This window comes from Lissotriton helveticus, chromosome 4_1, assembly GCF_964261635.1.
Source record: "Lissotriton helveticus chromosome 4_1, aLisHel1.1, whole genome shotgun sequence".
Taxonomy (NCBI): Eukaryota; Metazoa; Chordata; class Amphibia; order Caudata; family Salamandridae; genus Lissotriton; species Lissotriton helveticus.
In genome coordinates this window covers 1,700,586,042-1,700,597,707 of record NC_136063.1, presented here as the reverse complement: position 1 = coordinate 1,700,597,707, position 11,666 = coordinate 1,700,586,042, and the positions used below count along the sequence as shown (strand labels likewise).

At 47.3% G+C, this 11,666-nt stretch overlaps 1 long non-coding RNA gene across 1 annotated transcript; it reads right to left on the bottom strand.

Moving 5' to 3' along the window:
* Window positions 1–7,364: 7,364 nt before the first annotated feature.
* LOC144827653 (uncharacterized) lies at window positions 7,365–9,779 on the bottom strand. Its single transcript, XR_013610289.1, has 3 exons — window positions 9,681–9,779; window positions 9,306–9,403; window positions 7,365–7,541 (listed from the first exon to the last, which is right to left on the bottom strand). It is a non-coding gene; the product is annotated as an uncharacterized LOC144827653 (long non-coding RNA).
* Window positions 9,780–11,666: the final 1,887 nt, after the last annotated feature.

The window sequence follows — 11,666 nt, the reverse complement described above, 5'->3', positions numbered from 1 at the left end:
ACCTTCTGCAAATGATGATTTGGATGAAAAAAACTCCTCAGATTGACCTTTGGCTGTCCTGTTTGGTGCAAGGAGTCCATTGTTTAAAAGGTGGGGAGAGGGAGGAAGTGCCATAGAATCTCCAACTTCCTGTTCCTGTCCAGCAGGCTCCTCCCAGTGCTTTGTCCATCTCCTGCTCATTCTGCCTTTGGATTTTGAGCTGGAAAGATCACTCTTTTTGTCTGCTGCATCATTGCCATTGGATTTGAGGATTTTTTAATTGGATATTTTACAAGTGGTTGTTGTGTCTGTTTGGTTGGGGGCATTGCAGTTGTTGAAACTACAATTTATTTTTGGTAACTATCATTCCTTTTTTTAAAAATGTTGTGGGTAGTAGTAGTCAGTAGGCCCAGAGCTAGTCACGGCCTCATGGGTGTGTGCATGATGAAGCAACTGTTCCTTTGGTGTATTTTTAAAGTATTTCATTTTCAAGCATCATTTAGAGCCTGGGTGGCATTGGATTGAATTGGGAAATGTGTTTTTTGGGGTGGGCTTTCTGTTGTTGGGCCTGGCCTTTTGGCTGGTGGCCATTTATAAGCCTCGGCCTGCAAGCTTGTCTGGCATTGTCTGCCAACACACCTGCTGTCATCCATAAGGCTCAGAGCAGGTAGCCACAGCTTTAATAATCAAGTGTTTCTGTGTGGTCTATTGAATTTTTAGACATCATTTAGGGCATGGATGGCATTGGATTGAGTTGGGAAGTGTGCTTTCGTGGGGTGGGCTTTCTGATGTTGGGCTTGGCCATGCGGCTGGTGGCCATTTTGAAGCCTAGGCATGCAAGCTTGTCTGGCCTTGTCTGCCAACAGGCCTGCTTTGTAAGTATGGGTGAAATTTGCGAATTCGCGGTATGCGAATTCATCTGAAAGCGAATTTGCGTTCCGCATAATCCGCAAATTTATAAGCATGGGCGTATTTTGCGGATTCACAATCCGCGAATTTGCGGATTTGCGTATTTGCGGATTGCGAAAATCCGCAAATTCCGCGAATTCTCGCGTATTTGCGGATTTTTGGGGGGGGGGTGTTCGCACGGGTTTCTGCAAGTTCGCGAGGGTTTTGTACAATTTCGCAAATTGCGAACTTACTTGTCGGGTCGCCAGTTTTGCGAACTTGTTGTTTCTACGTGCCCAGCCTGTTTGCAAGGCTTTCTTCATCACTGCCACCCTCTGTTACCACTGGCACTCTCTTTGGTAACCCATGCCACCCTCTGGCTCACCCATGTTACCCTCTGTGTCATCACAGCACCCGCTGGTTCACCAGTGTACATTATTGGGGCAAAGCAAAGCACTGCCATCCTGTCAACACTGGCACTCTGGTTCACCCATGCCACCCTCTGGCTGGCACACCCATGCCACCCTCGGTGTCATCACAGCACCCTCTGATTGACCAGTGAGTGTACATTATTGAGGCAAAGCAAAGCACACCTGCTAAGTGCTTTAAGTTTTGCAAACAACAACACCTGCCCTGCCCCAACTGACATTAATGAAGGCTGGCACCTGCTTGTCTGCTCCCTTTCCTTTTTGTTGCAATGTAAAAAAATTTTAACAGGATGCAATGGCATACTTGTAACTATTCTGTGACTGTCAGAGCAGGGTCACACAATAGTTGCAAGTAGGCAACCGGATTCTGGAGGGCCCCTTCAGGAAGCACTACAGGGAAATGGTTACAAATGATGAGCTCGAACTTTTGCACCTGCTAGTTGGTTTTGCTTTTGCAAAACTCGTTTTTCGGTAATTTCGCCCTATTTGCGCGTTGCGGTGAACTAAGTAACCCACCAGATGAAGTACTAGCTTCTCCTAATTTTCCACGTAGAGCTTCGTCTCTCTTTTCTCTTGCACACTGCTCTCTTGCAAGTCAGGTGGCATGTATAGTTTGAAGGTGCTTTATCATAGATGAAGTTCAACAGGAATATTTCTGCTCTGACTCTCTGGAAAGTATTTTGCCATAGAGCGAACATGTGACATTCCAGGCATTAACTTTCTTTACCCTTCAGGGATAGTAGAAGAAAGTCCAGACAATACTCTCCTTTTGTTTTTTCAAAGGCTCGTCTTGTTCTTCCATGTTTTCAAACTCCTCTGCACTCTCTCCTCCTCCAGATGCCATATTCTCTTTAAAAAAGGAATGCAGAACACCAAGAAAAACTCGGAATAGTGTGTCCAAAATCAGAAGGGGTGAAGCTGTAGCAACATAACAAAATGCAGAAAAAAGGGGTTGGATTCTATCACTTTAAGCATAGAAAGTTTTCTGAACCAATCATATCTGTTTTTAATGTCACATGATGTCGCGATTAGGGGTGGGCGTCAAATTCCGTTCCGCTCGCGGAAATTGCGATATTTCGACATTTCTGCGTTCCGCGGAGAGCACGAAAATGTCAAAATTTCCGCAATCCGCATCGTCCCGGAATTTTTTTTCTTGCTCGCGCTGTAAAAATACATTCTCGCGCGCCTTCGCCTTACCTGCATCCCCGCGTTCGTCGACAAGTTTTCCCGATCCGGTTGCGTTCTCCACGAGATGTTGGATTGTTGGTAGCCATTTTGCGCTATCATCACGTGACCACGTGACCACGTCATTCGTCTCGCGATCATGCACCCCGAGAGCATGAGATCTCAAACACGTCATTCTCCCCCGCAAGCGAGAGCGTGAGGATGCGGACAGGTCATATTGAACGTGACAAGGAGTGAGAGAACCCGAACACGTCATATCCAACGCAACAAGGAGCGAGAGAACGCGACTGGACTGGACACGCCAGCGGAAGTAATGTGAAGCTCGAGAACTCTAACATGTAAAATTTTCAATTTGGAGAAGACTATCAGATCTAGCAGCATGAAACCTTCTGCAAATGATGATTTGGATGAAAAAAACTCCTCAGATTGACCTTTGGCTGTCCTGTTTGGTGCAAGGAGTCCATTGTTTAAAAGGTGGGGAGAGGGAGGAAGTGCCATAGAATCTCCAACTTCCTGTTCCTGTCCAGCAGGCTCCTCCCAGTGCTTTGTCCATTTCCTGCTCATTCTGCCTTTGGATTTTGAGCTGGAAAGATCACTCTTTTTGTCTGCTGCATCATTGCCATTGGATTTGAGGATTTTTTAATTGGATATTTTACAAGTGGTTGTTGTGTCTGTTTGGTTGGGGGCATTGCAGTTGTTGAAACTACAATTTATTTTTGGTAACTATCATTCCTTTTTTTAAAAATGTTGTGGGTAGTAGTAGTCAGTAGGCCCAGAGCTAGTCACGGCCTCATGGGTGTGTGCATGATGAAGCAACTGTTCCTTTGGTGTATTTTTAAAGTATTTCATTTTCAAGCATCATTTAGAGCCTGGGTGGCATTGGATTGAATTGGGAAATGTGTTTTTTTGGGGTGGGCTTTCTGTTGTTGGGCCTGGCCTTTTGGCTGGTGGCCATTTATAAGCCTCGGCCTGCAAGCTTGTCTGGCATTGTCTGCCAACACACCTGCTGTCATCCATAAGGCTCAGAGCAGGTAGCCACAGCTTTAATAATCAAGTGTTTCTGTGTGGTCTATTGAATTTTTAGACATCATTTAGGGCATGGATGGCATTGGATTGAGTTGGGAAGTGTGCTTTCGTGGGGTGGGCTTTCTGATGTTGGGCTTGGCCATGCGGCTGGTGGCCATTTTGAAGCCTAGGCATGCAAGCTTGTCTGGCCTTGTCTGCCAACAGGCCTGCTTTGTAAGTATGGGTGAAATTTGCGAATTCGCGGTATGCGAATTCATCTGAAAGCGAATTTGCGTTCCGCATAATCCGCAAATTTATAAGCATGGGCGTATTTTGCGGATTCACAATCCGCGAATTTGCGTATTTGCGGATTGCGAAAATCCGCAAATTCCGCGAATTCTCGCGGATTTGCGTATTTTTGGGGGGGGGTGTTCGCACGGGTTTCTGCAAGTTCGCGAGGGTTTTGTACAATTTCGCAAATTGCGAACTTACTTGTCGGGTCGCCAGTATTGCGAACTTGTTGTTTCTACGTGCCCAGCCTGTTTGCAAGGCTTTCTTCATCACTGCCACCCTCTGTTACCACTGGCACTCTCTTTGGTCACCCATGACACCCTCTGGCTCACCCATGTTACCCTCTGTGTCATCACAGCACCCGCTGGTTCACCAGTGTACATTATTGGGGCAAAGCAAAGCACTGCCATCCTGTCAACACTGGCACTCTGGTTCACCCATGCCACCCTCTGGCTGGCACACCCATGCCACCCTCGGTGTCATCACAGCACCCTCTGATTGACCAGTGAGTGTACATTATTGAGGCAAAGCAAAGCACACCTGCTAAGTGCTTTAAGTTTTGCAAACAACAACACCTGCCCTGCCCCAACTGACATTAATGAAGGCTTGCACCTGCTTGTCTGCTCCCTTTCCTTTTTGTTGCAATGTAAACATTTTTTAACAGGATGCAATGGCATACTTGTAACTATTCTGTGACTGTCAGAGCAGGGTCACACAATAGTTGCAAGTAGGCAACCGGATTCTGGAGGGCCCCTTCAGGAAGCACTACAGGGAAATGGTTACAAATGATGAGCTCGAACTTTTGCACCTGCTCGTTGGTTTTGCTTTTGCAAAACTCGTTTTTCGGTAATTTCGCCCTATTCACGAGGCGTGGCGTCGTGCAAAATCGACCGTGGAAGCCGCAAACTCGTGCGAGTTACCCCAAGGTTGAGTATGGGCGCCGCCATTTTGTTTGCGTGACGTATTTCCGTTTCCGCCCGCTATGTGTAATCTCGCGCGATGAGCGCCTTGCGAATACAAGTTCGCACGAGTTCGCGAGAGAAATCGCGTGCGAACTTACTTACACGCACGTGTTCGGGTGGCCATCTTGTTTTTCATTCATTCCTATGTGTCTGGGCATGGTGTTTCTATCCTCTGTATATCTCTGCCATCCTTTGCTTGTTTTTTTTTTTTGGATCTATTAAACTTTTTTTCTATCCCTCTTGTTTTCTAGGTCTATATTTTTGTGTTTTAGTCTACTTTTGTTTACTTTTCAACTACTTTTTTAAACTTTTATTTCCTTCTTTTCTACTCTTATTCTTTTTCATTTTATCTCCTTACCTGCCCAGAACATGGTGAAGACAGCAGTCAAGCTGCCCAAGACGGCTGCCGCAGCCCGTGCCCGGCTCCCGTGTGGCCGCTTGAGGGCGGAAATGGTGGTGCCCCGGGAGATCTTCAGCCCTGAGGAGGTGGGCGCACTTGTTTTTTATGTGCAGCGCCGTCTCCCCAGGACCATCGCGGCAGGCGGCAGGATCGCTGCTGGTTACACCAACAGCCAGGAGCGATGGAAGCGGTGGGGGCAGGTGTGCCGGGCCCTTTTTAAGATCACGGGGGTCCAGCGCACCTACAATCAAGTCACCCACCGCTGGACCGATATCCTGGACCGAGAGCGTGACCTGCTAGACGTGCTGGGAGGGGAGGTCCCCGGGCTTGGTGAGTAGTAGTAGCAATTTTTTCATCACTCACTACTCTGTTTTTTCTCCTGCTCTGTGTGACTGTGTTATATTGCAAATGTTTGCTTTAATTTTTTTACAAAGAGCAATAATGCTGCTGATTACATTGATAAGAGAGGTAAATTAATATTTCAAAATCTTCTGTGCATTTCAGGTGCACTGTTCTCCTTCTCTGTGGCGGTGCCACTGCTTATTTGTTTTCTATTTTGTGTTCATTTAATTGGGCTGAGTAATGTATGAGTGTATTTTATAGAACTGCGTAATGCTAGACACAAAGGGGCAGATTTACAAGCCCCTTGTTCCACGTTTACGCTGCCTTACCTGACGCACAGCGACGTAAACGTGGCGCATCCCTGCGAGTCATGTACAACGTGATCCATCTAAGGAGATGCGCCACGTGAAGGCCTGGGCCTGCGCCACAATGGGTGCGTTCCCACGCAAGGGGGGGGGTGGCGGTCAGGCAGCTGTGCGCCTCGCAAAAGTGCCTGCGTGAAATCTACAAGATTTAACGCAGGCACTTCCGCGACGCTGCTATGTCAATTCTTTATGCCTGCTTGCTTGAAGCAGGCGTAAGGACTGATGCGGTATGTTGAGTATTGGGCAGCCCTGAGCATTGCTATAGTTGCAACGCGCCCGCGACGCGACTCTAGAGATGCGCCCCTCTTTCGTCACGAGATGCGTCACGCATCTGCCTACCCTTGCGCCAGGGTTTGCCGCATTGTAATAGCGGCGCATCTGCCGTGACGCAAGGTTAGTTTTGCGTTACGCATTTGTTCTGGTGCACATCTGGAGGTGTCCAGCTCAGAACTCGTAAGTATGCCCCTAAGTGTCAGATTAGCAATTACCTGCGCATCCCTGCAAAGTGTGCGGCACGCCAGCACCACCCATGGTGCGCCGTATTTACAATGCTGCACACCATGGTCCCAAAACGTCACCGAAGCGTTACGCATCGGTGCCGTAAAGGCGGCTCATTGATGGAGTTGCGTTGCAACGATGGCGCAGCTCCAGCAATGCTGCGTCAAGCCGTAAGTCTGCTTCATGCAGGCGCAGGGTTTCAGTGACGCATCATTGTCCTAAATGACTGATTGAAATTTTATCTATTCCCCATAGCCACTTTTAGCATGCGTTCCTGCGCAGGAACGCCCTCCCTTGCGCTGGAACGCTCCCTAATGGCGCAGGGCTTTAGAATGGGATGCATCTCCCATATGCGTCACGTTGTTAATATACGCCACACCATGGCGCCTCTCTTGTTGTGGCGCTGCGTCACAAAAGTGACGCAAGAACGGAGCAAAAGAGCTGCAAGGGGCTTGTAAATCTGCCCCTAGAGTAGAGGCTCAGGTGCAGTCCTTCCTTTGTAGCCCTCTTTTTGACTGAAATAGTTGGTTCTTGTTCTTTCTAAATGTTTGATTTGGTTGACAAGGACATCGACAAGCAGCAATCATCAATGTTTTCTGTTCTTTCTTTCATGTTGTACGTCAGGTCCGCCCAGGGGCAAGCGGACCGAAAAATCGGATGCAGTGGCTCCAAAGGAGGAGGATGCAGGCCAGGGCGGCGAGTGCTCCTTTGCTGGCCCCAGTAAGTTTTCATTTAAATATAGAGGACCTATTGTTGCCCAAGCGTTCCTAATTTAATTGTTTCGAAATAGTGTTTAGATAGGAGCAAAATCAATAATCCTACTGTTGCAGGGACAATTCTCCACAAACCGAACTATGGACACCAAAGACCAGAGTAATAATATTTCAGAGTGGCGTGTTTGGCACACTGTATAAATAAACCTGGTAGTGTCAGCGGCACGGACTCCTCCTTGCAAAAATTGCAAAACTTTTCGCTCAGTCACTCTAGTCTGGAGGACTAAAAACCACAGAGTCTATTCAAGTTTAAAAGCTTTATTAAAAGTTTAAGTAAACACATATATTAAAATAAAGTTAGTTGGAAATGGAAAAGTGCTTGGTGCTGAGTTGATGAGTAATGGAAAACATTTCTTGTGGTCGAGCCGAGCTTTCACCTGGTTTGAAGTTGATGTTGCTCTTGTCCTTAGAAGTCCAGTTTCTGTCTGTTCAGAGAAAAATGGAGTGTGTTAAAATTAAGCAAGCATTCAACAATTGTGACAAAAAAATGAAGCAAGACAACAGCTTTCCCTGGAAGGAGGGACATTTTTACTTTAGACTAGAGTAGACAGTCAATTAATTTTTCTGTTGTTTTCACATTTTTTCATTCATAGACCAAATACTAGTGGAGTGGTGTAATCTAACATTCTTAAATCAACTTTGTAGGTGGAACATCTGGTGGCGGGGCCAGCTCGGATGTGGTGGTGATCCTTGACTCGGAGTACGAGGATCAATCTGGGGAGGAGGCGGCGCTAGAGGAGTCGGACCAAGAAGAAGTACAGACTGTGAGGAAGGAGACAGTGGCGGTGGCGAGTACAGGTAAGCTGGATCATGGTACTATCTGACTCTTAGATAGGATATGATGTGTATCCAGTGGTGGCCCAGTGACAAATTACAATATGGTAATTACAGCAGGCTGGGACCGACAGACAGATAGAGGCAGAGACAGAGAGAGAGGAAGACAGAAGGAGAGAGAGAGAGGGAGGGAGCCAGAGGGAGGGTGAGGGAGGGAGACAGAGAGAGAGAGACAGCGAGGTAGAGGGAGACACAGGGAGACATAAAGAGGGAGACAGAGAGAGAGAGAGAGAGAGGGAAACAGACATATCGCCTGGGCTTCTGCCAGATCTCTTTCATATGAAAGAGCATCAAACCAAGGATACAAGTGAGTTGTGGGAAGGGAAATGGTGATTCAAGCTCCCCCCTTGCCCCTCCCTGCGGACGCCCATGATACTGGCCTGAATAGTTTTGTACTGCGCTGGCTAGTTGCTAGTTGTACTGTGACACAACTTCCTGCTGAATTATTTTGTGTTAATCATATTCTTAAAGAGCATTGGTTACATATTATGTCTTTCTTTCTTCATATAGTTGGCAATACTAAAACCTCAAAACCGACGAGGAGTATGCTGGCTGTACTGGCCCGGCAACGGAGGCTGGAAGCAACTGTTGCCCAATATCGGCGGCTGGTGGAATTGGAGGGGGACGACACACAGTCCAGTGCATCAACATCTGCATCCTCCTCCGTGACCCCACGTTCTGCCGGTAAGCGCAGTGCTCCAGCGAACCGGAGCCGTGCTGGAAGACGCCACCGCCGAGCAGCAAAAGCTGCACCTCGCAGTACTGTTAAGGCTCGCTTGCGCCGTGCACTCCGCAGAGTGTCCGACCTAGAGGCGGAGGTCCAGAAATGGAACGAATATCAGAATGTGGTGGAGGGCCTCCGCCTAGATCACGCCACCCTCCAGGAGAAGTATGATGCCCTGGCCCTAAGGCATGATGCCCTGGAGGCCAAACTTAACAGCTTGCATCCCTAGAGTGTCCCTTGCCCCTTTTTTAGAGACTTTTGGGGGGTGGGAATTGGGAGATGGGTTTTTTGGGGACTTTTGAAGGACTATTTATTTGTTGGGGTTAGGGAGGGTCTTGCGGGAGATTATTTTGTTAGGGATATAAATATACTTTTTCAAACTTTATCTGAGCATACCTGTTTTTTTACTACTTTTGAGCTTGGTGGGTGGTGGTTTTGCAGTAAGTTCATTTAACTGAACACTGTCATCGTGTTGGTTCACGTGCAATAGGCCAAATGTTTTCCAAAGTAAATGCCTGTCACAGAGTTTGTTAATTCAAGAGCCCTAGGACTTTACTACCAGTACCACTGTCACTCTCTCGCCTCTCCGAACACTCCATTATACTACCTCCCATCCAAACGCTTATCTTACCTGTAATTTGTGTTTGAGGGCTGGCTCCACCTGGAATTCACAGAGTCCTAAAGCGTTCTGCAGCAGGGCCACAACTGGAGTTTCCCGGCGTGGATTTTCTGCAAAACAAAAGCAATCAACATTAGAAATGTGGCAGCGGTGCTCACACACCACAAAAACCTAGAAGCCCCACAGACAGCACCCCTAAGACAGGCAAGCGAGCAATAATAACGCCTAAACGTTCACGTGCAATAGGCCAAATGTTTTCCAAAGTAAATGCCTGTCACAGAGTTTGTTAATTCAAGAGCCCTAGGACTTTACTACCAGTACCACTGTCACTCTCTCGCCTCTCCGAACACTCCATTATACTACCTCCCATCCAAACGCTTATCTTACCTGTAATTTGTGTTTGAGGGCTGGCTCCACCTGGAATTCACAGAGTCCTAAAGCGTTCTGCAGCAGGGCCACAACTGGAGTTTCCCGGCGTGGATTTTCTGCAAAACAAAAGCAATCAACATTAGAAATGTGGCAGCGGTGCTCACACACCACAAAAACCTAGAAGCCCCACAGACAGCACCCCTAAGACAGGCAAGCGAGCAATAATAACGCCTAAACGTTCACGTGCAATAGGCCAAATGTTTTCCAAAGTAAATGCCTGTCACAGAGTTTGTTAATTCAAGAGCCCTAGGACTTTACTACCAGTACCACTGTCACTCTCTCGCCTCTCCGAACACTCCATTATACTACCTCCCATCCAAACGCTTATCTTACCTGTAATTTGTGTTTGAGGGCTGGCTCCACCTGGAATTCACAGTGTCCTAAGGCGTTAGGGGACTCGTCAACGTAAGTTTCTTCATTGTGCAGAATCCAGGCATCAGCATTATGGGTAATGGATAGGGTGAGTCTGGAGGAGGAGGACTCAGGATAGACGACCAGGACTGAGTTCTTGTCAACTAACTGTTGTGAACCTGAGGAATGCTGCGGCATCAAAATCAAGACAGTTCTGTTGATGGGCTTGTTGTTTTATTGGTTGATTACAGTTTTGTTGGGAATGTGATGAAGCACTTGCTAAAGAAAGACAGACACACAGGAATAAAAGTGAATAAGGAGGACTACATTTACAATTAATGAATGATTGACTAATTTCCAGAACTCGCTGTCAGGGAAGCAGAACTCGTCCTCATACTCTGCTAAATCATCAGTCGGGGTTACTTCTAGTAACTGAGGAGAACTTTCCTCAGGTAGGTCGGTGTCCTCTTCTTCCTGCGTGGATTCTCGTACTCTGTAATCTGGTGGTATGAAGTGCTGGTTCATCTTTATCAAGGTGAGCCGCTCCACATTTGCGGGCAAGAGGCGGGACCTTTTGGAAGTCACAATGCCACCAGCAGAACTAAAAACACGTTCTGAAGACACGCTTGCGAGTGGGCAAGACAAGTAATTGATAGCCAGGTTGGTGAGCTCTCGCCATATTTTTCTTTTCCCATGCCAATACGCCACTGGGTCCTCAGTAATATTGACCTCTGTTGAGTCATCCAGATAGGCCTGCACCATTGAAAGAATGTCCTCCCGGATTCCTGTATTTTGCACTTCTGTGTCCTTTCTAGGACAAGGAAACCCTAGCTGAGTTAGCCAACCCGCTTCAGACATATCGCCTGGGCCTGGTTCAGATGATACGGTTGCTGGTGTGGTTACCGGCTCAGAGGAAAAGACACTCACTTCTGCCACAGGCACAGATGCAGAAGTGCTTTTTTGGGACGCCTGATGGCCTGCTGATTCACTAGTAGTACTGTCTTCTCCTACAGTTTCCTTCCGCTCTCTTTCAAAACGAATGGCTGACTGAGCTAGCCAACCTTTGTACTCTGTAACATCCGATGTTTCAAAAGGAATTATTACTTTGCCAAACAATGGCTTTTTGTAACGTGGATCCAGAATAGTAGCACAAATGTAGTGCTGTTGTTTCTTGATTTTTACAAGCCGTTCATTGCTAACTAGGCGTTGTAATAATCTCTGCGCCAACTCATGTGCTTCGTTCTTTCCAACGTCCTTTAATTGTGAAGACACCACCTTGACTTGGTGCTCGAGCTTCAGCAACAATGGGATAGCTTTGCTCAAAGAACAGTCCTCCCTGCTGACGTCACGCGTGAAGACCTCAAAAGGACGAAGCATGTCTGTCAGGCTTTTAACTAGCTGCCATTGCTCCACCGCTAGCATCATTTCTGTTGTATCACCACCCAGGTTGTAGAAATACTCATTGACTACTGGAAACAGCTCATGCAGACGCTCAAGCATGTAGAAGGTTGAGTTCCAACGTGTTGCCACCTCCTGGATAAGTGCTTTCACTGGCATTCTACGTTCATTTTGCTTGCGCCTCAGCTCCTTCCA